General features: G+C 54.9%; 1 protein-coding gene across 2 annotated transcripts in view; it reads left to right on the top strand.

The window, feature by feature from the left end:
• Positions 1-5,970: 5,970 nt before the first annotated feature.
• Positions 5,971-15,212, top strand: part of SLC39A14 (solute carrier family 39 member 14) — a 43,258-nt gene continuing 34,016 nt past the window's right edge. For both annotated transcript variants that reach the window (XM_040971262.1, XM_040971263.1), the window contains exon 1: positions 5,971-6,123. The gene's annotated coding sequence lies outside the window, so the exon portion shown is untranslated. The remainder of the gene's footprint in view (positions 6,124-15,212) is intronic.

Genomic DNA, 15,212 nt, shown 5'->3' with positions numbered 1-15,212 from the left:
CTGAGGGCATAGTGGGCGGAACCAGTGCCTGTGGCACAGGCTCCCATAGGGACAGCGTTTTGAGACCTGGATGCTCTAGTTCCCAGCCAGCTCCCTGCTAACGTGCCTGAAAAGGCAGTGGAGGCTGGTCCAGGTGCTTGAGCCCGAGGAAGCTGCCTGGCTCCGGCCCGGCCCTGCGGGGTGAACCACGGGAGGAAGGGTCTCCACTTCTCCCTTTCTCTGTGACTCTACCTTTCAAACAAGTAAGTCTTCAAAGAATAGGTCACCCCAAAGAGCCTCCCTTCATGTGGAGATTGTTTGGGGATACAAGCTAATTGCTTAATGTGCCTGAAAAAAAGGCAAGGCATGGATCGCCCTTTAAGGAGCTGCTGTTCTTGATGAAGGGTTCACACCAGTGTGCGTCAGCTTGAACACAGTCCCCTTGGTGTTAATCTCGTGGGATTAACTTGGAGCTGAAAAGGCCAAGTGGATCATCCAGCTGGATGATCACTGTAACCAGAGTTGGCTAACTAGTATACACAGAAGTATGTGGGTTAGGTCCGGGCTAATCCTCCTCTTCAAGTGCCAAGATCCCATACCGTTGCTGGTTCCTGCCCTGGGTGCTGCATTTCCCATCCAGCTCCTTGTTTGGAGGCTGGGAAAGCAGCAGAGGAAAGCAGCAGAGGAAAGCAGCACCCGGGACCTTGGGTGCTTGCATCTGCTCGGGAGACCCAGAAGCTCCTGGCTCCTGGCTTCAGATCGGCTCCGCTCTGGCCATTGTGACCAGCTGCGGAGTAAGCCAGCAGATGGAAGATGCTCTCTGTAATCTACCTTTCCAATAAAAACAAATCTTAAGAAAGATGTGGATGAGAAAAGTAGGAAGGTGGGTTCCAGTTTGTATTCCAAACTAGCCATATGAACACCCCGTACCTTGCGTGGCGTTAATATGGGGATGAGATGAAGACGTTGCCCTAGATGATGCTTCACAGCCCCGCACTTTACATCCGCCCCCTCACGTGGCAGTCCCGCACGCCCTCTTCCCCAGGATGCAGCCTCGGAAACGGAAGGAGGAGATTGCGTGATGCACAGCACCTGTGAGCTGACCCGTGCCACAAGTCAGGCCTTTGCCTGTTCAAGTCCCACCCGCTCCACTTCCCATCCAGCTCCCTTCTGATGCAGTTGGAAAGGCCGTGGAGGATGGCCAAGTGTCTGGGTCCCTGCCACCCTCATGGGGGGGACCCAGGTGGAATTCTGGGTTGCTGGAAGATCTCTGATTGTTTCTGCCTCTCTGTAACTCTGCCTTTCAAATCCATAATTAAATGACTGAAAAGATGAATAAGCTGCAGGTGGAGGCACGGAGAAACTCAGAAATCCTCAGGTACACGTCCATCCCATTTGTGTGTCCAGGTATGGCTCCGCCTCCCGTGCCATGAGGAGGCTGCTGGGCCCAGCGCTGCCTTCTCTTGCCTTCTCCTGCCTTCTCCTGCCTTGTCCTGTAGCCCTCCGGGCGGACACCCCTCCTCCCCGGGCTGGCTGGATGTACTACACTCTCGCCCTTGTATTTCCCTCCATGGTTACTAGTTGCGGGAAATCAGCTACCATCAGAAAATATTCAGCTCCCTGGATGTCATGGCTTTTCCTATTTCCACGTTAATCCTACAAGATGAATGTAGCAAGGCACTTCTTCATGCCGAAGCAGGTAAACGTGGCTCATTCTGATTGGCTGCTGTGCCATCTCCCTGCTTGTAGGAAGACTGGTCCATTTTTAAAAGTTGCTGTATTCCACAGCACTGAGTTTAAATAACCGTCCTGGGTCATGCAAACAATGGCCTCCCATAAAGGCTGTGTAACAAATCCAGCCGCTTCTGTTTGTTTACTGTGTGGAGTGCACAGCCTCCCAAGGCAGGTAGATATTTACAAAAGGTTACCTTACTTTTTTTTTTTTTCTTGTTAAAAAATAAGAGGAAGGAAGAAAGGAAAAGAAAGAAGAAAAGAAAAAGCTGGAACCCCTCTCCAGCCAAATCCAGTTAAACCTTCCGTTGGTGGGAGAGCCTGGATGGGGAAAGCTCTTGTCCCGACCCCACTGATTAGCTTGTCAGTGCAAACCCAGCCAGGAGGGCCCCAACCTCACCCAGTGCCAATCAGGGCCCGGGTCTGCTTTCCCTGGTTTTGTTTCTCAAAGCTTCCCTGTCTCCGGGAAGTCCTCCTGTGTTTCTTGGCTGGTAGCTGTGGGATCTTTTTGGAAGAGAACCGGTAACAGCCCAAAGTGTCCCAATTTCTGTTCTCATTTCCCTTAAATATTGCCCAATATGAAACTTCCCATGAGCTGGCCTGTCCCTTCATCCGACAAATATTTATCAGGAACCTGTAATGTGCAAGGTGTTGCGTTAGGGGGTACAGATAAATACAGGAATCTCTTATAATGAAGACAGATGAACCAGTTTAAGTCTCAAGTTTTCATTTTTCCGAACACATCAATGAGATTGACACAAGACCAAGAGGTTGGAAAACCTCTAGAGTTTATAGTAACACCCGCTAAGCCTCACGAAGAACACCGATGCAGACTGCCTTGCAGAGAGGGCGCTGGCTGAATCAATCCCTTCCTTCATTTCGCAAGTTACAAAGTGGCCTCCCTGACATGTGCCACACTCGCTTTTGGTGGAAGGGCGCAAAGCGTTTCAAAGGCTTACGGGACGTTTTTGACAACATGCCCCAGCCTGTGTTGACAATGTCACTGCTCTTGCTCGGGGAAAATGGCCTCTCGGGGCCAGCAGTAGGTCTGCGAGGGTGACCTGGTTTTCCTCCGAGGCTCCGTGCACCGTGTTAGGTGTGCCCAACAGAGAGTTCTCTCTGAAACACACTGAAGTTAGGACATTTCTCTTGCCTTCGCTCACAGCTTTGGGGCTGATCCATACAGTGAGTGAGGCTACACAGATCAACAAGTGACCAGAGACTGATGCTGCTACTCATTTCAAGCGATGAGACAGAACTGTTGAGGTGTATCCCATGAAAACCCAGGTCACCACCTCTCACCGTGCGGTACACGGTTGTCTTACCATTTGAAATATAGATGACAAATAACCAACTTCTGGAAAATTCTCTATTTTCCTTGAGTTGAATAAAGAGAGGGAGAGACAGAGATCTCTGGTTCACTCAGATCACTGGTTCACTCCCTAAGTGGCCACAATGGCCAGAGCTGAGCTGAGTTGAACCCAGGAGCTAGGAATTTCTCTAGGGTTTCCTGTATGGGTGCAGGGTCCCAAGACTGGGCCGTCCTCAACTGCTTTCTCAGGCCACAAGCAGGGAGCCGGACAAGTGCAGCGGCCGGGACACAAAGCAGTGCCCATGCGGAATGCGGGAATGTTGGCACTACAAACAGGATGAGCTTACTATGCGAAGGCTCCTGTACAGGAGAACTTCCTTGCATGCCTCTCATATCAGTTCTGTGCCTCTCTCTTTGTTCCGCTGAATATTTAGTGGAAGTAACTTTTTCAGTAAAGTTAATGCTGGTCTTTTTTTCCACAACAGTTTATGCCATTTTCTCAACGAAAAAATGCTTCAATTATTCACCTGTTTTCTCTAAAGAACTCTACGTTAAAGTTACCCTAAGCGGGAGGGGGGGCAGGATGGTGGCAGGAGTTCTGCTGCCGCGGGTCAAGCTGCCATCTGTGGTGCCGCCATCCCCTACGGGTACCAGTTCAAGTCCTAGTTGCTCCACTTTCCATCCAGCTCCCTGCTGATGTGCCCAGGAAAGCAGCAGATGAGGGACCGAGAGCTTGGGAGACCACAGGGAGACCCGGTGGGGTGGTGGTCCTGGCTCCCGGCTTTGGCCTGACCCAGCTGTGGCTGTTTCAGCCTTTTGGGGGGTAAACCAGTGGAAGGAAGATCTCTCCATCTCTTTCTGTAACTCTTCCTTCCAAAGGAATAAAGAGCTCTTCTAAAAAATTTTTTTAATAATAAGGTTGTCATAAATGGTATATTTATTGTTCAACTTAACTTTACATCGGTGTCTTGTACCTAGTGTGATGGGACATAAGCAGGTTAAGGTCTGATGCGGCTAGAGGGAGATTTTAAGAAACAGCAGTGAATGTATTATGAAATCCACGTGTTAAACCGCAGTGGGAGCTGTCGGCACTACACACGTGTATTAAGGACCTCGTGAATTGCCGGTGCACTGTCTTACTTGAATACTCGAGTTACAGTGTTAAGTGTTTTTTAATGTGGGTTACTGTAACAAGAAAAAGTGGATCAGATATACTTGAGGTGATTCAAGAAGCCTGGTGGATTTTGGAAGTGTGTGCAGGGCTAGGGCCAAGGGATAGCGGGAGGCCAAAGGGGCGAGGACGCCTCCAGGCTGGCCGGAGTGGGCCGCCAGGTAGAGTATTGTGAGGGGTCGATGCTCAGATGCTCAGAGTGGAAGCCCTTTCCATTTGGAACAGCTCCTCTGTTAATAATTAATTCTGTTCCCCTCAGGGGTGACTGATAGCTTATCGCTGGGCCCCTGTGGACTTTAGCAGCTGCACCTCCAGTCTTTGATGGTGAACAACTGTGGATGTTGTGATAGGTCGTGAGAGGGGAGGACAGACGACACCTGGACACCTGGCCGGGAGGGGACTGGGTGGCGTGTCTTTGCAGGTAGTGCTTTTCGGGTAGCGCCACGCACTGCTTCTGGGATCCACGCAGGTGCGCATCACCCCATTGCCTTGCCCGTCCCCAATCCTTGAAAGAAGGGCAGTGAACATGGGGCCCTGATTCTGGGGGAACCACAGTGCCAGCCGGCTGGCACCTGAAGAACAACACTGCACTTGCAACCAAGGCAGGCAGGGTTTCTGGGAAGACGAGGCAGAGAGCGGGCTTGGGAGAAATTCACATTCCTCTGGAATGAGCTGGTTAATAAACGCAGCGCGGTTGGCTCCATCACTGCCCACACCTCTGGGCACACAGGGAGAAGCAGGCCTGCTGTCACCTGCCTTCAGGACTGGTCCCCGCTCCCCCAGCCCTGGGTTCCTTGGGGCCACTAGATTGTCGACCAGGGGACAGCAGGGGCCGTCGGGGTTCTGGTCCCCTGTCCCGGCCTGCTCCACAGCACTGCCTTGGAGGACTGTCGGGGGGAGAGATCTATCCCGACACGAGGGGGCTCACGGGGACCCCAAGAGCACGTGCCACAGTCCGGCTAGGCAGCCCCTCCCGCCGGTCTTCCCCCACCCCCGCCGCAGCCCCATGGGGCCGCAGCTGGCAGAGCGGCAGGAGGAAATCATGAGCAAGCCAAGAAGCAGTTTCCCGGGCGGCTGCTTTTCGGGTGGGGGTGCGGGGGAAGCACTTCCCAGGGCCTAATATCCATCTCAATAGGCACATTGCGCGCCGTCCTCCGGTCCCCGGGGAGCGACCCCCAGGATACTCCTCACCAAAAAGCAAAACAAAACGAAAAGTCCGGCCTCCTCGGCTACGGGGAGAACTGTGCTTGCTTTCTAAAGGGCCAGGAGGGCGCGGACCACAGTGGTGTGACCTCTGATTGGGACAGTGAGGACAAAGAGGAGACTTGGAGCTCGGACGGGACTTCTCCTGGCTTGGGAGAAATTTTCCTCTTTTTTCCGGCGTGCCGCCTTCTCCAGAGCTTTACCGGGACGAGAAGGACGAGAGAGGAGCGTGTAGAGGAGGATACGTGTGCAAAAGCAGGTCGGAGCCGGGTGAGCGGCGCGCTCCCGCCGGTCGTGCCTGCCCGGAGCGCAGGTGGCCGGGGCGCACTCGGCCAAGGTCTACGGGGGCGGCTTCTAGCGAGGAGGAGGAGTCTCGGGCCCGAGGCCGATGCCCGAGCCAGTATCCGCGGGCGGGCACCAGCCGTGCTGGCGCAGCCGGGCCGCCCCACGTGGCAGGCCCGGGAGGGGAACGGGGTGGGGCCCGCGCGGGCGGCCGGGGGGCGGGCCCCGCCGTGACGCGCCCGGGTATATAGCCGGGCATGCGCGGCGCCGGCGGCCGCACGCAGGGAGGGGGCCGGGCGCGGGCTGTCTTGGCAGACGCACACCTCGAGTCGCTGTCGCCACCGCCGCTGCTGCTTCGGCTGCTGCTTCTGTTAGCGCCGCCGGCCGCCGGGGCCTGGCGGGCTAGTGCACAGGGTCTCCTGCCGGCTGTCAGAACCACACATAGGTGAGCAGGAGTGTGTGCGGGGCTGGGCCCCAGGGGAGGGCATCAGGCCCCGGCCTGATGTGTGCGGGCATGGGATGATGGGGGAGGCGCCGGCTGGGAGAATGGGGTTGGGGGTGGGGATGGAGGTGGCTCCGCTTCTGCCCAGGACGCGCGGCAGCCCGGGAAGAAGCGGGCGCACCTGGCCCTGGGGTGCCACGGTGGCGAGGGCGGCGAGGTCACAGCGGCGCTCGCGGCGCTCGTTGCAGTTTGCGAGAAGCCCGCGGGGATGCGGGAGGCAGAGAAGGACGCACAGGACTTGGGTACCGGCGCTTCCAGGCGGAGCACTGGGGCCCACGGCGTGCAGGGCAGCCTCGTGGGGCGCAGCCGTGGGGGGGGTGGTGGTTATTGGTGCCTCCCGGACTTTGCCTTCCAGGAACTGTGTCCCCGCCTCTCCCCGCCCCATATCCCCTGCATCCTTGCCGGACCCACTTTCCAGACGCAGGGAAAAGCCCCAGATCTAACTAACGGGCGCTCGCTCGGTTAGTTCCCCAGGCACTCCGCTACTCCACTTCCGAGCGGGAGGGTGATGGCTTTGGGCTGTTTCTGAGCCGGTGCCGACCAAGTGAGGTGGGCTGGCTCAAGCTTCCCTCTCTCAGAGGGTGGCCCCCTGGGGCCCCCGGGGCCGTCCAGGTGGCTCAGCTGCGACCACGAGGTCCGATGTGAATCCAGGCTGTGTGCATGCGCTCTTGCTTTGTAAGTAGGTTCTGCTCCGAGGGGCTGCTGGTGACCTTCCTGGGTCTGGGCTGGGAGAGAGTGGGCCCGGACGTCCGAATCCGGGTGAGGACTGACTGACTTTCTCTCTCTCGCTCTCTTTCTCTCCATCCCTCCCTCTCTCTCCCACCTCTCTTTCTCTTCCCGTCTGCTCCAGGGGTCTGAAGGGGAGGTGAGGGGTTAGAACAGTTCCCTGTATCTGCACTGCAAGCTCTGTATTTGTTGGACTGTGTCCTCCACAAGCCAGAGAACTGACTCGCCTGCTCCTGGAAGGGATCCCACTCTGTTACCCCTTAAAACACAAGCCCTACAGCCTGGGACAGGACTGTGCAGCCCCATCCCCCAACCCCACCACTCTGGACTCCTTGCTGGACCCTGGCATCTCCTTCCTTGCCACCAAGTGAGGGGCTTGTTTCTGCTTCCAGAAAAATAATTTCCCTCCTCCCCCTGGACTCTGCTTTTGGTGAGGGAAGGAGGCGGGAGAGCTGGACAGGGCCGGGCGGGGCTGATAGGAGATGAGCCCCGGGGGTTGGTCAGACCCCCAGTTACCAAGTGGTCTGAGGAGTTGGGGAGGAAGCTGCCGGTCCCAGCCTAGTTGGGAAGACTTCATAAATTGTGGACAGAGCCAAGCCCAGGGGTTGCCCGGGGACCAAGGGTCCTATGGTGCAGCTGCAGGGTCAGGCTGCAGCCTGCTCTGCCTGAGCTGGGGTCTGGAGGAGGTGGGATTGAGGGCCGGCCAGCCGCACAAGCCTGCCCTTGCCCACTGCCTGCCGTGGGGCACCGGTGCCACCGTGGTTGTGCTGGGACGCACGGCACAGGGCTTGTGGCATGCCCAAGTGGGTTATTTAGGGATCCCAGAAGCCCGTGGGTGGAGTGGGCTGTGGGAGTGGGAGGAGCCCAGATCCAGGGGTGACTCCAAAGCAGTTTCCCTGTCCTACAAGGGGGACTCCGTTTTTCCTGGCCTATCCCCTCTGTCCTACTCGCTGGTTCACTGATTGGTTTTAAGGAAAAGTAACCCCCCCGCCCTTCCCCGCATACACACGGAGACAGAGACACATTTATTTTAGTTCTGGGAGCAACTCTGGTTTTCTTTAGAGGAAAAATACTCCTTCTCTAGGCTAATAATAGTCAGGACTAACAAGGCGTCTGTGTGTCATGTCTGTCTCAGGCCTGCTTCCTTCTTTCTCCTCTCCTCTCCTCCCTCGCTTCCTAATGAACTGTCTGTAGTTGAAAGACACAGTTACAGAGAGGGGGAAACAGAGATATAAAATTTTCCATCTGCTGGTTCACTCCCCAAATGTACGCAACAGCCACAGCTGAGTGGGTATGAAGCCAGAAGCTTCTTTCTGGTCTCCCACATAGGTGGCAAAGACCTGAGACCTTGCGTCATCCTTTGATTTTTTTTTTCCCCCCCAGGCCATTAACAGGAAGCTGGATGGGAAGTGGAGCAGCTGAGACTTGAACTGGCACCCGTATGAGTTGCTGGCCTTGCAGGTGGCAGCTTAATGAACTGTGCCACGACAGCAGCTCCTGCGTTCTGTTTCCCCCCGCCCCCCTTTGCTGCCTTCACCCCTGCCTGGTCCATAAGGATCCTCAGTTCACTCCCCTCTACGCAGAAGTCCTGAATTGAGGACCTGCTTGGCCGTGGCACGGGATGAAGGGTTGTCAGCTGCAGGGGAGGCTGGTGACTGCTGCTAGTAGGCCATCTTTCTCTGGCGCCCATGGGGAGAGGAAGGGCCAGCAGCTGCTGTGATTACTGGAGGCCAAGGCTGGGCATGGCTTCTGTGGTGGTGGTTCCTTCTGCAAGAGTCCCTCATGTCTCCACTCTCTCTCACTGGGATGGAGCCAGGCTGGGGCTCCCCGCATCCCTCCTCTCCCTGTAGCCTGCCCCAGCTGTTCCCAGTGCAGTGCCCTCTCTGAGCTGGACTGCCTCTGCTGGGCTGGGCATCTGTCTAGACTGCCTGACCCCTTCTCCGGCAGCAGAGATCAGGAACCTGATGGCAGGGGAAGAGGGACTTCCTGTCTGTAGCTCATAAGCAGGCTCCATCAGAAGGGGGCATTAGAGGCTGCTGTTTGGCACTGGGGTTAGGAACCACTTGAGGCAGGCACAGCCTCAACTGGAGTGCCTGGATTCAAGCTTTGGCTCCATTTGCTGTCCAGCTCCCTGCTAAGGCATACCTTGGGAGGTGGCAGGGGATGGCTCGAGGGCTTGGAGCCCTGCCACCCACGTGGGAGACCTGGATGAAGCTGTGCATTTGGGGAGGAAATCAGTGGGTAGAGATTCTCGTCTCTGTCTCCCCCCCTCCGCTTCTCTTCAAAGGTTGAGAGCTAAAGCATGTTTTTAAATGATTTACTCTTAAAGCACGTTTATATCTTTAATCAAATAAAAGTTTTATTTATTTGAAAGGCAGGCAAGGTCTTCCACCCAGAGCTTCACTTACCAAATGTTCACGCAGCTGGGGCTGGGCCAGGTCAAAGCTAGAATCCCAGAACTCAGTCTGTGTTTCCCGCGCGGGTGACAGGAGACCCGTCATCACCAGTGGCCTCCCGGGGAACTCATTAGCGAGAAACTGGAATCGGAAAAAAAGTCCAGATCCAAACCCAGGAACCCCGATGTATGTGGGATATGAGATGCTAGCATTTTATGCAAGAACTTCTCTCCTACTCCCCAGCCCCCGCCAAGATTTATTTTATTTATTTGGAAGGCAGGGATACAGAAAGAGAGAGACAAAGATCTTTCATCCACTGGTTCACTTCCCTAAAAGGCCACAATGGCCGGAGCTGGGCTGATCTGAAGCCAGGAGCTTCTTTCAAGTCTCCCACGTGGGTTCAGAGGTTCAAGGATTTGGGCCATTCTCCTCTGCTTTCCCCGGGCCACAAGCAGGGAGCTGGATGGGAAGCGGAGCAGCCGGGACTTGAACCAGCGTCTGTAGTGGATGCCGGTGCTGCAGGCAGTGGGTTAGCCTGATACACCATGACACCAACCTTAGGCAGGATCTTAATCACAGTGCCAAAAGCCAACCTCTATTTTTAGTCACCAAGACTTTGGTTTAGGGCCAAGGCCTTTTCTTTGAGTCTTTCGATCTTTTATTTAGACTTGCAAATTGTGTGTTAAAAATCACACCACAGTGTGTCATCTGAGAGTTCTCATTTCCTTGATTTTATTCAGTTTTTTTCCAAGAGGCTTATATAGTTCAACTCCCAAATCAGTGAAGTATCGCCTGTTTTCTGGGCCTAGAACAATGGCTCAATTGGCTAGTCTTCCTCTCACAAGTCCTGGGATCCCATATGGGCGCTGGTTCTAATCCCGGCAGCTCCACTTCCCATCCAGCTCCCTGCTTGTGGCCAGGGAAAGCAGCGGAGGATGGCCCAAAGCTTTGCGACCCTGCACCCCCATGGGAGACCCAGAGGAAGCTCCTGTTTCCTGGCTTCAGCTCAGCTCAGCTTTGACTGTTGCACCCATGTAGAGAGTAAATCAGCAGATGAAAGATCTTTCTGTCTCTCCTTCCCTGTAAAATTTGCCTTTCCAGTGAATATAAAGTAAATCTTTTTAAAAACTGTTTCTCTTTTTTTTTTTTTTTAAGTGAAAGATTTATTTATTCAAAAGTCAGGTGACAGACTGGGCACTGGGAGAGACAGATCTTCCATCTGCCAGTTCACTCCCCAAATGGTAAGAGTAGCTGGAGCTGGGCCAGGGTGAAGCCCAGAGCTTGGGACTCCATCCAGGTCTCCCAGATGGGTGCGGGGGCCCAAGCATGTGGCCCATCCTCTGCTGCCTTGCCCGATGCACTAGAAGGGAGCTGGGTACTGAGACTCGAGTCAGTACTTGCATGTAAGTGTGAGCCAGCACCTTAGTCCTTGCTTGGTCACTCCACTAGCACCTGGGTCGGAGCCTTTTCTGTCAGCGCATAGATCCCCTTGGTGTGTCCGTGGGGTGGCTGTGGGGCAGTCCGCAAGGGAGGGGTTCTGTCTTACTTTGCAGCAGTGTGCCTTGTCTCGGCGTGATTGTGCTCAGCCTTTTGCCGTTATAGACGATGCCCTGATGGGTGATTGTGTACAAAGGTGATTCCTGCTGATGTAAGACCGTAGAATGAGCACATTTCGCTAAGTGGGTCTCCTGTTGCTTTCATTGGAGATGCACTAAGGCGACAGCTTAGGAGACCCTTGCAAACCAAGTCATGTTCAGAATCCCCACCCCCATTTTTTTTTTGTAAGATTTATTTATTTTTTATTTGAAAGGCAGAGTTACAGAACAAGGATGGAGAGAGGCAGAGAGAGAATCTTCCATCTACTGGTTCACTCTGCAGTTGCCTGCAGTGGCCAAAGCTGAGCTGGTCTGAAGCTAGGAGCCAGCTTAACCTCTTCCAGGACCTTCTTCCTGGTCTCCCATGTGAGTGCAGGGGTCCAAGGACGTGGGTTATCCACTGCTGCTTTCCCAGGCCATTAACAGGGCCCAGATCTCCAGTGTGGCTTCGGGGACCCAAACACTTCAGCCATCCTCTGCTGCTTTCCCAGGCACATTAGGAGGGAGATGGTTTAGAAGTGGAGCAGCTGGGACTGAACTGGTGCTTCTATACTATGTAGTTGCCCCAAGCGGAGGCTTAATCTGCTATGCAGTGACCAGCCCCTGTATTTGTTTTGAAAACACTGAACAGCAGTGGCCTTAGGAGGTTTGGAACTAAGGCATGCTGAGTCTTGGTTAGGGACCTTACCCTGAGTTCCTAGCCTGGAGCTGGGAGCAGCCATAGGGGAGAGAGCCGCTGCCCTCTTCCTGCAGGGACTTGCCAGGTCTGACAGAGTTTGGCTCAGAGCACTTCGCCTCCAGGAAGTCAGGTGGCATGCTGTCTCCATCCCCCAGGTGCATGGAGGAGAGCTGTGCGCCTGGGGAAGATGAGCCACTCTCCCGTGATACACGCTGCTCTCTGGTGAGTGAGTGAGTGACAGAGCAGAGACAAGGAAGGGTCCCATCCCCGTCTCCACCCTGAGCGCTCAGAAACACGCAGCCACGGCCCTGGAAAGGCTGTCTCAGCACGTGGGCACTTGAGAAAAATGGACTTTACAGAATTTTGTTTGTTTTTAAGAGGCAGAGTTACAGAAACACAGAGCAAGCTTCCATCTGCAGGTTCACTCCCCAGATGACAGGCTAAAAAAAAAAATACTTCCCGTCCTGCCACGTGGGTGCAGGGGTCCAGGCACTCGGGTCGTCTCTGCCCTTTGCCCAGGCGTATTGACTGGGCGCTGGACCAGAAATGGAGCAGCTGGGACTTGAGTTGGCACTCAGATGGGATGACATTGTTGTATGCAGTGGCTTAACTCCACTGTGCCACAAAGCTGGCACCAGAAGAGAAGCTTTTCTCAGAATTTTAAAAATTTCACCAGGGCTGATGTGATGGCTCAGTGGTTAAATCCTCACCTTGCACCTGTCAGGATCCCATATGGGTTCCAGTTTGTGTCCTGGCTACTCCACTTCCCATCCTGCTCTCTGCTTGTGGGCCTGGGTAAGCAGTAGACGATGGCCCAAAGCCTTGAGACTCTACCCCTGTTAGGGAGACCCAGAAGAAGCACCTGACTCCTGGCTTCAGCTTGACTCAGCTCCAGTTGTTGTGACCACTTGGGGAGTGAACAGGCAACAGAGAAGATAATTCTCTCTGTATATCTTCTCTCTGTAAAACTGGCTTTCCAATACATCATCAGCATTATCTTCTTCTTTTTTTTTCTTTTTTAAATGCACCAGAGGGGCCAGCATTCTGGTGTAGCGGGTAAAGGCACCGCTGGTAACACCAGCATCCCATAGGACTACTAGTTTGAGTCTTGGCTTTTCTACTTTTTTTTTTTTCCTTAAATATACTTATTTGAAAGACAGTTTTACAGAGAGGAGAGACAGAGATCTTTCATTAGCTGGTTCACTCCCCAGATGGCCTCAACTGCCAGAATGGGGCTGATCAGGAGCCAGGAGCTTCCTTCGGGTCTCCCATGTGGGTGGAAGGGAGCCAAGCATTTGGACCATCTTCTGCTGCCTTCCCAGGCATCCCAGCAGGGAGCTGAGTGGGAACTGGAGTAGCCGAGACTGGAACTGGCACCCACACAGGATACAGGCACTGCAGGCAGTAGCCTTAGCCACTACACCTCAGCATCTGCCCCGGCAGTATTCCATCCAGGTACCTCCTGGCAGGTGGGCATTCCCCTGTGCTGCCCTCCAAGGTTTGTTCCCTTCCTGCTGAGCTGAGCGCCCTTACACTCCCGGCTTCAGAGTTCTTCGGTTCAACGGAGATTGGAGAGGGTGGGAGCACGGTGTATTCTCACATCAGAAGCTGCGAAGATGGCTCAATCCAGGGTCAGAGCCAGCTGCCTCATGTTTCTGTAAGAATTAACTGCTCCTGGTTCAGCCTGTCTGTAAAATGGGTTCATGAGAAGGCACGCCTCGCCCAGGCCCCTCCACTTGTGGCTGGAACTCAGTGTTCCGCTGCTGCAGGGCCTGGAGGACTAGCGATCCATCCATTTGTTCATTCCTCCATCTGTCTGCTGGTTGGGGTAGCTGAGCAGTCGTTTCCCGGTTTCCGTGGGTCCGGACTTCCTATCTGGAGTCTGGGGGGCGGGTAGGGGCAGGGGAGAGCCCTCTGCCGGATTCCCCCAGCTGTGCTAGAACCTGGTTCCTTGGGGCCAGGAGGACAGAAGTTTCCCATCCCCTTGGCATTTTCTTGGCCAACCGCGGGAAGGCAGGGAGGAGGGGGCAGCAGCCCTGGAAGCCTTCCACAGCTTCCTCCCCTCCTCCATCTGAAGTCCAGCTCTGCGGAGACCTTCCCTCGGGCTTCTCTCTCTCTGCCAGGGTGAGCTCACCGCACTCATGAGTTCTGGCTCATGTGGGATGATTTCCCAATGTGAGGTCGACTAGTTGGGTCACCCGACGCCCGCACCACCCCTTTTGCCAGAGGAGAGCACAGGAACCATGTCTTATTTGCACACCCCTCCCACACCCAGGCCAGGGTCGAGGGTCTCTGGGAATTGTGCTGATCACGGCCAAAAGCTGTGACGCCGGCCCCCCTGTGTCCTCCCCTATGGGTTAGCTTCCCCTTGGCTTGGAACAAGCAACGGCTATTGGTTCCCTCGCAGCCCTGGAGGCGGGAATTCTCTGAGGCAAGCCTTGGCAGGGCCGGGTACCTTGTGGCAGCTTCCCCTGGAGGGGTGCCCCTGCTCCCTGTGGCTGTGGGGGCGGGGGTCCCATCTCTGCCCTCCTCTGCTTCCACGCACAGGAGCCGGTAGATTTAGGACCTGTCTTAACTTGCGCGTGACTTTCATCTCAAGATCCTTAACTTATTGTAACTGCCCAAACGCCTTTTTCCAAGTCACACGTCCTTCAGAGATTTCAGGGGACTGAGGTGTTGGGGGAGCCCCCCGGAGTCAGGACCCTGCAAGAGAACAAGGGGATGACAGTTCAGACTTGGCACGGGTCGCTGGCCTGAGGCTGCCTGCTCCCTGCTGTGCTGACTCAGCTCTGAAACTAAGTGGATCTTGAGCCGGGCCTCAGCACACAGGCTCGGGTGGCCTTTGTGGGATATTGTGCTTCCAGGTGTAACTGTGTCCCTCAAGGGCGGGCAGGTCAGCAGTCGGGGGAGGCCTGTGTGCTGCAGAGGGGGAACTGAGCTCGGAGAGGTTTCACGTAATGACAAAATGTCACACCAAGGGGCTTTTCAGGGTCTGGTCCGGGAATCAGGTGTATCAGCCTCAGTCTTGGGTGTACCAGATGTCTGTGTCTCCGGAGAACCGCTCTGATCCAGGAGAACCTGGCGCAGTGACCAGGGCAGGTGGCAGAATTTACCTGCAGAGTGACGATCTGCCAGAAGAGAGGACATGGCTACCTGCCTGGTTTCTCTGGCTCCCTTGCCCATCTCCTACCTTCAGGAAATCCACGTTCTTCATTAGAAATACTGGATGAATGGAAAAAAGGCAATAGAAACTGCTGTTGGACACACTATATTTTGCTACTTGTGAGTATCCATCTGCTAGTTCACTCTCCAGAAGGCTGTAATTTTGGGGCGCTGGGCCAGTTCAAACCCAGGAGCCAGGAGCTTCATCCAGTTTCCTGCATAGGTGGCAAGGCTTCAAGCTTTGGAGCGATCCCTTACTGCTTCCCTAGGTGCCTTAACAGGAAGCTGAGCAGGTGGGACTCTAACCCACAATCCTGTGGAATGCTGGTGTTACAGAGGGCGGCTTGGCCCACTGTACCAGAATATTGGCCTCGGTATTTTTAGCTCTTTTCTTTAAACATGCATTTTAGTGGCTGCAACGGCTGGAGCTGAGCCGATCCAAAGCAGGAACCAGGTGCTTCCTCTGGGTCTCCC

Source organism: Ochotona curzoniae, unplaced genomic scaffold (genome assembly GCF_017591425.1).
Source record: "Ochotona curzoniae isolate NIBS_2020 unplaced genomic scaffold, NIBS_Ocur_1.0 contig_21, whole genome shotgun sequence".
Lineage (NCBI taxonomy): Eukaryota > Metazoa > Chordata > Mammalia > Lagomorpha > Ochotonidae > Ochotona > Ochotona curzoniae.
This window is presented reverse-complemented; position numbering and strand designations above follow the sequence as displayed.